This window comes from Homarus americanus, unplaced genomic scaffold (assembly GCF_018991925.1).
Source record: "Homarus americanus isolate GMGI-L3 unplaced genomic scaffold, GMGI_Hamer_2.0 scaffold25860, whole genome shotgun sequence".
Classification (NCBI taxonomy): Eukaryota; Metazoa; Arthropoda; class Malacostraca; order Decapoda; family Nephropidae; genus Homarus; species Homarus americanus.
Window position 1 is genome coordinate 2,629,429 of NW_024724693.1, and position 12,957 is coordinate 2,642,385.

Consider the following 12,957-nt stretch of genomic DNA (forward strand, 5'->3'; position numbering starts at 1 on the left):
CATCGCTTGTGTTGAAAGAGGCCCAAGTCATGGAGGTGGGAAGAGGAATCATTAAAAAAAAAAAGTCGTATCAAAGTATTACCCAGTATTTCTTTGACTTCCATGACTCCTGATTGTTTACATGACTTTGCAGTTCGTAGACCATGTGTGTGTGTGTGTGTGTGTGTGTGTGTGTGTGTGTGTGTGTGTGGTCCCTGGGAATAACGTGACTCATTATTTCATATATTTCCCCTGGCCGTGTTAGTGTGTGATGGACTGTGCTGGTGGAGCCGAGTCATGCTATAGGTAAGAGTTGGTACACAGTCGGCAGTGTTCACCACCAGACGTAAACAGTATATTTCTTGATAACTTTGTCTGTAAATGCTACTCTCAGTGGAAATGTCAGTGTTTTGGCCAATTTCAAAATGCTGTACCGGGAGAGGAAGAACACGGAGGAGAGAATGGTTTAATAACTGCCTCATTGTTCATCATAGACTCACTGTTCATCATAGACTCACCTCACAGATTAACAACTTTTTCATAATTTTAGATCAAGTTCTATGTGTCCACGTAACGCTGTATAAAACTTGTATAAAATAAAACTCTGAATCATTGTTTGTACCATAACGTGTAGAGTGGAGGACTGTGGTCGCCAACCCTCAGATATAAAGACGGTACTCTGATTGGTTGACTGGCTTAAAAAGAGATTGGTGGTGATGTCCCTAGGTTAGGTTAGGTTAGATTGGGTTAACTTCTTGGGCGTGATAACTACACTAAGATACAGACAGTCATATCTTTTCAATTATTAATGAAGTAGTGTAATTACTGACCTTAATTACTCGTTCAAATATATTATTGATGCGTAGTAATAGTGAACCCTCCATATAACGGATTTCTATCTATATATAATCCGCTAAATGGGGTTTTTACATCTAACGGACCCTCGATATAAAGGAATTTCATCTCTATAGTTCATTAGATAAGGTGTGGTTCATATTTAACTGACCCTCGATATAATGGACATTCCTCTCCATATAGTCCGCTAAATAGAGGTTTAACTGAAGAACGTAACAGCAACATTAACGGCATGAAGGCTCTTAGGGTTTCAGCTTCCTATACTCCTGGTGACAATAGTGAGCAGTGTGTGTGTGTGTGTCAGATATGGGACGATGAAGCGTATACGGCATCAGTTTTGAGAGCAGATTTACTTCCATTACAACTGAAGGCCGTGTGTTGGTGGTGTGAGCGGGTAGAGACAGTGGTGGGTGGGTAGAGACAGTGGTGGGCGGGTAGAGACAGTGGTGGGTGGGTAGAGACAGTGGTGGGCGGGTAGAGACAGTGGTGGGTGGGTAGAGACTGGTATGGTAGAGACAGTGGTGGGCGGGTAGAGACAGTGGTGTGACTGGTAGAGACAGTGGTGGGCAGAGACAGTGGTGGGTGGGTAGAGACAGTGGTGGGCAGGTAGAGACAGTGTGTGGGTGTGGGTGGGAGACAGTGGTGGGCGGGTAGAGACAGGTGGTAGTGGTATGCTGGTAGAAACTGTGGTGTGCTGGTAGAGACAGTGGTGGGTGGGTAGAGGCAGTGGTGGGCGGGTAGAGACAGTGGTATGCTGGTAGAGACAGTGGTGTGCTGGTAGAGACAGTGGTGGGCGGGTAGAGGCAGTGGTGCTGGTAGAGACAGTGGTGGGCGGGTAGAGACAGTGGTGGGCGGGTAGAGGCAGTGGTATGCTGGTAGAGACAGTGGTGGGCGGGTAGAGGCAGTGGTAGGCGGGTAGAGACAGTGGTGGGCGGGTAGAGACAGTGGTGGGCGGGTAGAGGCAGATGTGGACTATGCTTCAGTGTTAGTTTCTCATATTACGTTGCTAATTATTTGCTCTCACGTGAACACTAGGGACCCCAACTTATTTGACCTGATAATCAAATACCCCTACTTTAATCTAACATAATTCAATGTAACCTAACTTAATCTAACTCCGCTCCCCCTCAGAGGCATCATTATGGTGTTAACTCAATAGGTCAAATTATCTGAGAGTATTTAATCTTCACGTGATCCGCTATTTGTAAACAAACTTCAACATTATTTTGATTACAGTTGAAGATTTTGGAATGCCGCATCAGGTGTGAGAGTGAGAGGGAAGGGGAGGATAGGTGTAGGAAAGTGTTGGAGGAGAGGCCTAGAGACGTGAGAGAATTCTATTATTACCTGCCATAGTGAAGAGCATTAGGGCTTGCAGAAAAAACTGTTAATTCAAAAAAACTCGATATTATTATATAAACTCTACAGTAAACATCATTATCAACTACCATTGTCATCCCTATCGTCCTTTTACCATCATCTTCATCATCAACTGTTTATTGTGGTGGTTTGTGGCGCGCGTTGAAGGTTCCAGCCGCATGTGTCACTCAGTGTAGCTCTGGCGGCTGTGTTAGTGAGACGTGTTGTGTGCGCTCTTCCTGGACTGTCGTATCACTGGCAACTACTTATATTGAATTAACTGTTTTCGTCTCCGGAGATTTTGTACTTATTAATCTCACCAGCTACTGTTTAGTCAAGAGGCTGCTGCAGGGTTACTGATGGTGTGATATTTTGTAAGTAGAATCGCCTGTTTAATTTGTTTACATTGGGAACAGAGGGATAGTATTTGTTTACATTTAAAAGGTTGAGTTTTGCTGTAAATTCCATTCCTTGGTGGATGTGTTGTTCCATGTTAATAGAAAACTCGAAACGGGTCTTAATAATGTTCCTGCAACGCTCCATCACCGCTGTCAACACGCGTGTAGTTAGTGAAATATGTTTTACAGTGGTTGATGTGGTCACAGGTAGATGATATCACTGTCACAGGTAGATGATATCACTGTCACAGGTAGATGGTGTCACTGTCACAGGTAGATGGTGTCACTGTCACAGGTAGATGATATCACTGTCACAGGTAGATGGTGTCACTGTCACAGGTAGGTGATGTCACTCAGGTAGATGGTGTCACTGTCACAGGTAGGTGATGTCACTGTCACAGGTAGATGGTGTCACTGTTACAGGTACTGTAGATGGTGTCATTGTCGCAGGTAGGTGATGTCACTTACAGGTAGATGGGGTCACTCACAGATAGATGGTGTCACTGTCACAGGTAGATGGTGTCACTGTCAGATGTCACTCACAGGTAGATGATGTCACTGTCACAGGTAAATAAAGACGCTTTTCGGTTTAGACTGAAATGCTTAAGTGCAAAGAATCGAATCCGGTGAAGAAAGAAGAAAAACTACGCCCCCCCCTTCCTACCCAGTCTCTAGCCTTCGTCTCTTCTCTGCAGCGAAATGGCAGACAGAAAGTATCGTTTTATTTTTGAACATTTAAACCTTTTGGCAGTAATCAACCATTTACTCATGTTTCTTAAGTAAATTCAAATTGATTATCCTTTGATTCTTCACTGAATTTATATTTCCATTCATCAAATCAAACATATTAGTGAAAAGTCTGAGAAAAAAAAAATAAGTCTGCACCCTGAATGCAATCGGTTGTCGTTAGCGGAGTCAGATTTTAAAAGTGGCGCGTCCTAGGAGTGAAGTGGGGTTATTGGAGATAGTCTATAAAGGCCGCGAGCTTGATTTCTATACCTTTATCTTTAGTACTAAATATATGATGCACAAGGGTATTAAAAATAATTTGTCTGAGTTTATTCACACAAGTTTTAACGACGTGTACAACTGTTGGTCCGGCTATTGAACGCGGTGTCATTAAGGGAAACGTGACAGTATTGAAATAAGTAAAAACAAATGAATTTTAAAGTGATTTTTAAGAATAAGAATATTTAGACCAGGATGATAGGATGTATATAGTGTGCAGGCAGGGTGATACGAGGGTTAGAATGAAGTACAATGTGTGTTGTGGATTAAACGAAATAGAATGTGGCATATTGTGTAAGTAATATGTACAGTATATGTATAGATAATCTACTTTTATACTTTTGTGGGTAAATATATCAAAATGTATGAGTTAACACGAGGGGAAAAAATAATCGCGAAACAGAACATATAAAACCAGTTAGGAATCTTGAAAATCAAAATATATAGTACCGTGAGTTGTGGTTGCGTGTGACAAGGAGGGGGGAGGTGAATGACGGGTGAATGATCAGGGGTTACATTGCCAGCGACCAGCATTTGAGAAGTAGACAAAGACGGGGATTATTATTGTTGTGTATGAAGGTAAATTATCGAGGAAAATTATAGAGATTATACAGTTTAGATATTCAGCCTACCTCAGGGGTTTAATTTTCGTGTTATTATTTTTTTTAAAGGATTTATTCGCTGAGGAATTTGGTTTAATACAAAGAATTATAGAGCTGGGTGTGGTGATTGGTGGTGGGGTGTGGTTGGTGGTGGGGGTGATGAGGGGTAGAAAACGAGTTGTCAAAGTCACTCCTAAAGTAGACCACAAGAACTAACTATCCTCGAGCATTTTTGGTTATGATTGGTTGGTTCTTGTGGTTTGCCTAATAAGTGGTTTCACACGCGCTTTTTTTTTTTCATCTTCGCTCACTCTCTTTAAGATTTGCATTGTGTTCATTATAACAAACGTGGCAGTAAAAGATTCAGCCGCAAAACGACTAAAAAATTACCGCGGTGCTTATCTGAATATTGGTTTGAAGTAAGTTGGTCTGACATGGGAACTAGGAACTGGTAGGGAGGATGAGAGTGAAATTAATTACCGGGGTTTTTTGCAAGTGAAATTACTCGAGGAAGAGGATGTGAAATTTGATTAATATCTTGGGAGGTGTGTATGGAGTTTAGAGAGAGCTGGAGTAAATAATCTTTGGCTTGTATTGAAGACTGATGAACACGATAATTTACGGTGTTTCTGTTGTCTCTGTAAATGATGTAAATGATTGAAGAAAATCATATAATTCGGTGGATAGTGTGAAGTGAAATTTTACGTTCGTGAGGTTTGCGTATTGAACTGTGAGGGATTTTGGTAAAAGAATGTATGTGTAAAAGATAGCGAGCCTTATATTTATTGTATGGTTTAGATAAATAATTTAGTGGTTCTGAATGACTACGTATGCTCGTGTCAGATGGGTAGAAGAAAATAATTAAAAAAAACAATATGCCGCCTGGAATTCGTCATATTTTGAATCAATGAAGAAAGCTGGGGCGGGAAGTACGAGGAGACCGTCCACCTCTCTCTCTCTCTCTTTAGTGTGTTCAGTCAGCTTCCTGTTTTACATTAAGCCCGGAGCTCGGTGTATGATGGACTAGTGCCTCGGGTGTGTAGGAGGCTGGTCTGTGGTCTTCTTAAATTTCTGGGTGCGCCTCTGTAGTAGTCAGCCCGTAAGACTAGGATGAAGCTAGCCAGGTAGGATTGGGGGGAGTTGACAAGCGCATATTTCTTGTGTGTGACAACGTAGATAGTTGTCATGTTAGGCTGATGCAAGATGGTGATTTAGAAACTTAAATGAGGTCTTTGAGAGAAGTAATTATGATTTTAAGGAATCAAAAAGTATTTAAAATCCTTGGTAAACGGGAGAAAATTTAGCAGCGTGTGTGAAGTAACTTTCCCACACAACCCCAAAAAATTATGGATGAGTCGAGCAAGTTTTAGCCAGGAAGAAAAACAAGATGATACATGAGGGTAACAAGGGGGAAGAAGACGTGCTTGTTGTCCAATACGTTCAGGTATGTTGTACACCTCTGGCCCTTTTTTTTTTACCATGTGTTGTTGAGATATTGAAGTGAATCATAAAATTACCCTACCTTACGTTACGTATATTATAGACAAAAATAGTAAAGAGATATTCATGAGATATGTTTTATTTATTTTTTTACTATTGATGACAACTGTTTATACTTGAATACTCGTAAAGGCTTTAGTTAAGTATATTTGTGCCTAAATTCTCAAATGTTCAGACGATGAATATACCTTGTCAATATAGATGTAAGATTGTACCCATGTAATTGACGTATAAGCTAATGCCTTCAAGTACAGTAGCATTAGCATAATTCATAGCCCATACTTACTAGATGTATTCACTGAGCATCTGATAATAATAACTGCATGTTGATCTTGGCTCCTAACTGGTTTTGAGAGAACGCGTGTATTTAGGGAGTCACTTTTGAATCCATTATTGTCTTGCATGCTATTTTTATGTGGCGTTTTATCTTATCAACAAAATCTAGTGGGTGCTTATGTCTACAGTTACAAGGAATATTTATATTAAGAATATTTGAGAATGTGAAAGCTATTAAGTAACGTTTGATAAGAGTGATATATATTGATGGCGTGTTACAGTATTGACCTAACGCACCAGTCAGTCGCATTAAATCAGAGTCAGGTTTCTGCAGTCTAATATTAACTCTTGCAAAAAAATTAAGGAATTATTATGATTAATCTTTTATAATTTACGTCTGTTTGGTTTATTATTGATCGAATCTGTTCAGTCGTTAGTCTTTATATTTTATTATTGATCGAATCTGTTCAGTAGTTAGTCTTTATATTTTACTTGAGTTATGGAACGTTATCATGAGTGTTATGGATCGTAAATTACTCGTGATAAGTTTAAATGAATGTTGACAGTTGACATGTTCACTACTCATCACCCAGCTGTCCCACGACCTATGACGTTTCGGGTAGACTGCAAATTTTATTCGTGTATTATTTACCCAATCTACCAAAGACTTCGAGGAGATGCCCAGGTAGAATTAAGGAAGTGTCTAGTGAAGAAGAAATCACAATACGATGAAAAATGGGATTATACTCTGATTTTTTCTTTTACCATTATACAAAAATTAACACTGAGATGTGACTTATGAGTTTGAATTATGTGTGCCAGTAGCCGGTGATGGCAAGCCGATATATGGTAGTGGAGATGTATTTAGGCGTTCGTGTAGGGTTCATATGTCAGTCACATTAGAATATCAAGTGTTATGTACGGTAGTTAAAATTAAGCAGTTGATAGTTACGTAATGCCGGTAGTTGGTGCCTAGTCAATTTGGGGATGGAATGTAGGTACGGAAGGATTATGTTTCCCGTAGGATATTCAAAATGTTCGTCTACATGCATTGAAATCCTATCATATACTGTAGTCGTTTTTTTTACCCGACGGGAATAAGTAAGAAGCCCCGTCCCCCTTGCAGCTCATTGGCTCACACGACTATTCGATTAATATTGATATATGGCAAATAAATCCCTATATAACTGTTAAGATTAGCCAGTTATACCTCACATTAATGCCTGTACAGAGAACGGAGTGAAGGTGACGAGTGTTTGTGTTAAGGAGAGTGAAGCACCACACACACACCCTCACTCACCACACCACGAGGGAAAGTTTGAATGTTGTTATGGTACCCGCTGGGGTCTCAAACCTCTCTCTCCTTGGCTGTCACGCTACCATCACCACCCGCAGCCACCTGTGCCACCTGCCGGCCACAACGTACACGGTAAGTAATTTTAAGCCACATACTGTGTAGTTTTAATTGTCAGCGAGGAGTTGCTATGGAGATCAGTGGCGGGAAATAGGGAACACGCCTAGAGTTATTTTCGAAAGGATGTTCTTACGACACAGACCAGGCTGTTTATTTAATAGAGACGGATATGCAATTTGGCCATTTATAACCGTAACCTCAAATCAAGCAAATCTTAGCTTAACCAAAGGTCCAAAGCTAACCTAACACCTTTTGGTTTAAGTTCAGCTTACAATGCCACACGCTGCTGCTAAACTGCGCATGCTCACTATGACTAAATTGGTATCGTGCGTGTGGCGACCGTTTATGGGTACACTGGTTTTGGCATACCCGACTCTTAAACAGGTAATAATAAGGACTAGAACCGGATCCTCAGCCATATTCTCTGCAAGACTCTTCTTTGTTCTGTTGAAGTTTTTGGTGTTGACAGGTTAAGAGGCTCCGGTACCTACTGTTGGGTGGGTAATAGTTTTGTTTATATTTCGTGTTGTTTATTATTTGTTACGCGGTATTACACATTTCCCAACCAACCGTATTTATGTTTGTCGTCTGGATGCCTTAAAACTTCTACTTCCTTGGAGCCAAAATTCACCGATATTGATTGAGAATAAAACCACAATTATATGCATTGTTACAGGTCACAGTGTTCATAGTTAAGGTCAAAGATCAATTTATTTACGGGCATTAGCCCACCCGGGCACAGGTCACTAACCAACATCAGGGTCTGGGGCGAAAATATAATTATATTAAAAATTATAATTAATACAAATAGATAAAACCAATAAGTATACAGAAAATAATGATAAATATATTATACAGGGTAATAAAAAATAATAAAAATAATAACCATAAATAAACACAAAAGTGGGAAAAAATCAATAGTGAGAAACAATATCTGTATGTTGTGTTGTCAATAGTAAGAGAAACAATTGAGACCCAGCAATTGTGTGTAAATGAGGCAGAAAGTCAGATCATCAACCTGGGACTTGGTCACATATGGCAGCAGGGTCTACCCATTAGACAACACATTATGCTTCCAATATCTTCCCAGGCGGTAGTACCTCCCTGTTTGGTAGCTGCCTACTACCTTATTTATTATGTACTTCAGTACTTTCGTTTATTGCTGTATATTCATGCACATATATACTGTAGGTATCCATACATACTGAAGAAGCCAGCTTTATGGGCACCAGGAACCAGTGTGGTGAACAACAGTAAGACAAGCATGCAACCACGATAATTTATGCATGTCACCCTCACCTTACACTATAACACGACACGTTAATAACCGATTGCATAAAACATAATCACGCCTCCATTATGCCACTCATTTGCCGAAAGTGAAAGATAATTGTCCGTAATATTCTCTTATCATTGTCTCCTCCTAATACCACACTCACCATTCCGACAGCGTCATGGCATCTTAACAGTGAAGCAACTCAGGATATTGTTTGTCACGCCTCCTTGGTAACTAATTTCTGTGACATCTTGACAGGACGGAGCTTTCAATTGTCCCAAGCTCTACTATATTCTATTGGGAGTGTATTTTTTTCTTTTTTAGTGTATGGTAATTACTGGGTGGTGCTTCACGGTGATAGGTTATAGCAACACAACGCTTCAGTTCTGTTCCTCGCGTGTTCGTTAGGTTACATCATAATATACGGTAGATAATCTGTACCCACTTGCAGCATTATCAGGTTTAAGATTTTTATTATTTTTTTTTATGATATTTTTCCATTAAAATTACCCCAAAGAAAATAATGGGAGCGTGTCAGTTGGAATCTATGGTTGATGTACGTTAAAGAATATAGCACAGTAACTTATGTATATTAATTCTGTGTGACCTGTACGTACATTATTTCCCCCTCACGGTGAATAATTCATAACATTGGTAATTACGGTAGAATTTCTGCAATTTGGAACATGGAGGACTTGAGAGTACCATGGCGTCTCCAATAAAATTCGTCTCGTAGATCACACAACCTTAATATTATAGTTTATTTTGTAAATTATTGGTGCTGATATACAATTTGTGGATTTGAATTATCACTAACTATGACATGTATTCAACAGACTGTGGTCCATGTGTTGAGTAAAAGGCACTGCCGCGTACTGTACTCTCACGTTTTGCTCGGAAGTTTAATTGTGCTAGGCTGTGTACCGTATGAACATTGTTGTGCTAGGCTGTGTACCGTATGAACATTCTTGTGCTAGGCTGTGTACCGTATGAACATTCTTGTGCTTGGCTGTGTACCGTATGAACATTGTTGTGCTAGGCTGTGTACCGTATGAACATTCTTGTGCTAGGCTGTGTACCGTATGAACATTCTTGTGCTAGGCTGTGTACCGTATGAACATTCTTGTGCTAGGCTGTGTACCGTATGAACATTCTTGTGCTAGGCTGTGTACCGTATGAACACTGTGGTGTATGAACATTGTTGTGCTAGTGAACATTGTTGTGCTAGTGTACCGTATGAACTGCCTGTGCGTATACTGGCTGTGTACCGTATGCCGTATGAAGGTGTATGAACATTCTTGTGCTAGGCTGTGTACCGTACCGTACCATTCTTGTGCTAGGCTGTGTATATGTTGTGCTAGGCTGTGTACCGTATGAACATTCTTGTGCTAGGCTGTGTACCGTATGAACATTCTTGTGCTAGGCTGTGTACCGTATGAACATTCTTGTGCTAGGCTGTGTACCGTATGAACATTCTTGTGCTAGGCTGTGTACCGTATGAACATTCTTGTGCTAGGCTGTGTACCGTATGAACATTCTCGCGTTGCTCTTGTTGATGTTTAACTTTGTTTGGCGCCGTCATTAACTCGTAATTCTTAGTGGATGGTCTATATTAACCCCCTGTGTACGTTGTCGCCCCTGTGATGAATAAAATCGTCTGTCGTTAGTTAAATGAAATATCAGAAGTGACGTTCCTGTAGTAAAGGGGATAACTTTGATAATTTTTTGGTCACTAAGTGAATTTTGACGTCACATTGGTAAATTATCGGTCAATTTTCAGTATTTGATGTACAGTACAATATTGGAATATTTCCAGGTGAAATTATGGCTTTCATCTCAGAAGAGTCAATTACAGTAACTTTAGAAATAGTGTCGCAGTTCACTTAACAAGCAGCGGGAAAATAATTTATGATTTTTAAGAGTTGTTAGAGGAGCCAGAAGTGGGGTGAGTCCACGTGTGAACTGAGCGACAGAGAATCAAGGTTAAGATTGCAGACATGTAGATAACAATCTGTTATATAATTTACTTGAACAATTCGTACAAAAAGTTCTCAAAGGTTGTTATTGAACATAATGCTTTTGTTCGAGAATTACACCTTTGTATTTCACAAAAATATTAGTTTCCAACTTTTGAAAGTTAAGAATATAGCACGGCACGTAAAAAGATTGTATTGTTATTAATCTTATTACGTCGTATTCTTGAAAATAAAAGGAAAAGAAGTGAGCTGTATGCCAACACACTGCGCCGCCTGCAACAGCATGTCCCGGGGTGGCGAGGTAAAGGTTACTACTGGTCGTCGCTGCCTCATCTTCCCACTAATTATGTGATAATTGTAAACTTGGTGTCCAGTGACGGAGACAAATGAACACTATTGTATATATATATATATATATATATATATATATATATATATATATATATATATATATATATATATATATATATATAATGCTTTGTTTTTTCATGTTTTCAGTAATAGTGGTCATTTTGTAGTTTTCCAGAAATAGTATTACTTATTTCAATAAAGTATTGTTAAAAAGATCTTAAAATTACCGACCGTAAAGAGATAACTTACATTACTTCGAAACTGTTAGTTGTAGCCTTAAAGGAAAACTGCAACTCATTAAACAAACCACTGTACTGGGCAGATACACTGTGACAACAACTTTGGGAATGTCATAAGATACAACTTATTATATTATATTAATATGGTAAACTTGTACAAATTTTCCTGCACTAGCTGTTATGTTTATGTTAAGAGGCGGCTTATATTATCTCCAGTCGCATAGTTGGAAGAAGCCAAAATGTAATGATTACTGTACTTACTCTCCGCTGACAAGGATCTTAGATAAGGCTGATTTCCTTTCCAGTTTTCCTTGTCCACTGGTGTATGTGGTATAATTACTGTAGGTATGTCGGTGTAAGCGATCTGTAAACAAGGAGTTGAACATAAAATGGTTGGAAGTTAATTTACAGTATGTCGAAGGTGTTTTCTGTATGTCATTTACACATCGTTTGATTATTTAAATGAATTTCATATTGTGATCGATGTTCATATTAACTTCCTTTCGTGGTTGCTTTTGATATATTTATTAAAGCACAGTAAATAATGATCCCTCAACGCGCGTTTATAGAAAATGAAAGTCGCTTTGACTAGTAGCTGTAACTATAGTACATCTCCCTCTTACACGCTAAAGAAATACTTTAAATGGGATATGTTAAAACTATCATGGCTTATCGACGAATTGTGTTATTTGAGTTCATATTGTAGATAGATAACGCTTGATGTCACAGGTCCGATCTTCCCGCTACGGCGCTCACGAATATTTCAATACTAAGGAATTAAGGAATAGTTCAGTATATGATTAAACACAGCTTACCGTTATGGTCGCTGGTTCGTGTTCAGGGCATAAAGTGTGCGAAAGGTTCCTGACATTATACCATTTTGCTTCCTCCATTTTTGTTGTTATAACGTTACTGCCGAAATTTGTTATCCTCCCTCTGATTTGTTTATTTATTTTTGTCATTATTTGGGCTTCACGTAAAGTATTAATTCATTGATAGTTGAAGCTTTATTATATCGTTGTATTGAATAAGGAAAAATTTACGTTTATAATGGAGTCAACTTGTACTGTACCCCTGCAGACCGGACATTTCACCACCCCCCCTCCTTCCTCCCCTCCGAGACACTCACCATTTCACTTATAAGAACATGGGCGTAGCCAAACCCACATAATGCCTGATGATGCATTGCGATATTTTAAGGGTAAACAACAATTGATATTTTGTTTTTAAAGTATATAATATGAATTCAGATAAGTGTTTTTCAGTTGGTATATACATATCTATTGAATACATATATTACCGTTGTCCGATACGGCTTATTTGCATATATAAGTGTTGCCTAATATTGAGTGTCGCTGTTTAAGGCAAAAGGTCGATGTCCATTCTTACACGGTTGGTCTAATATCCCAGGGTGGCTGCAGTCCCGGGCGAGGCTGTGATTAGTGTAGGCAGTGATCTGTAGCGAGATTATAATGGTGCATTAGGTATATACACTAGGCTGCAGTGGACGAAGGTGTAGTGAACTCGGGCTAGGCTGTGATGTATGACGGTGTTAGGGTAGTGTGGTGGTGGTGAGGTTCTGTGTGGTGGTGAGGCTCTGTGTGGTGGTGAGGTTCTGTGTGGTGGTGAGGTTCTGTGTGGTGGTGAGGCTCTGTGTGGTGGTGAGGTTCTGTGTGGTGGTGAGGTTCTGTGTGGTGGTAAGACTGTGTGTGGTGGTGAGGTTC

General features: G+C 39.5%; 1 protein-coding gene across 2 annotated transcripts in view; it reads left to right on the forward strand.

Annotated features, from left to right (window-relative positions):
• The first annotated feature begins 2,402 nt into the window (after positions 1-2,402).
• Positions 2,403-12,957, forward strand: part of LOC121864518 (metabotropic glutamate receptor 6-like) — a 72,154-nt gene continuing 61,599 nt past the window's right edge. For both annotated transcript variants that reach the window (XM_042363586.1, XM_042363589.1), the window contains exon 1: positions 2,403-2,567. The gene's annotated coding sequence lies outside the window, so the exon portion shown is untranslated. The remainder of the gene's footprint in view (positions 2,568-12,957) is intronic.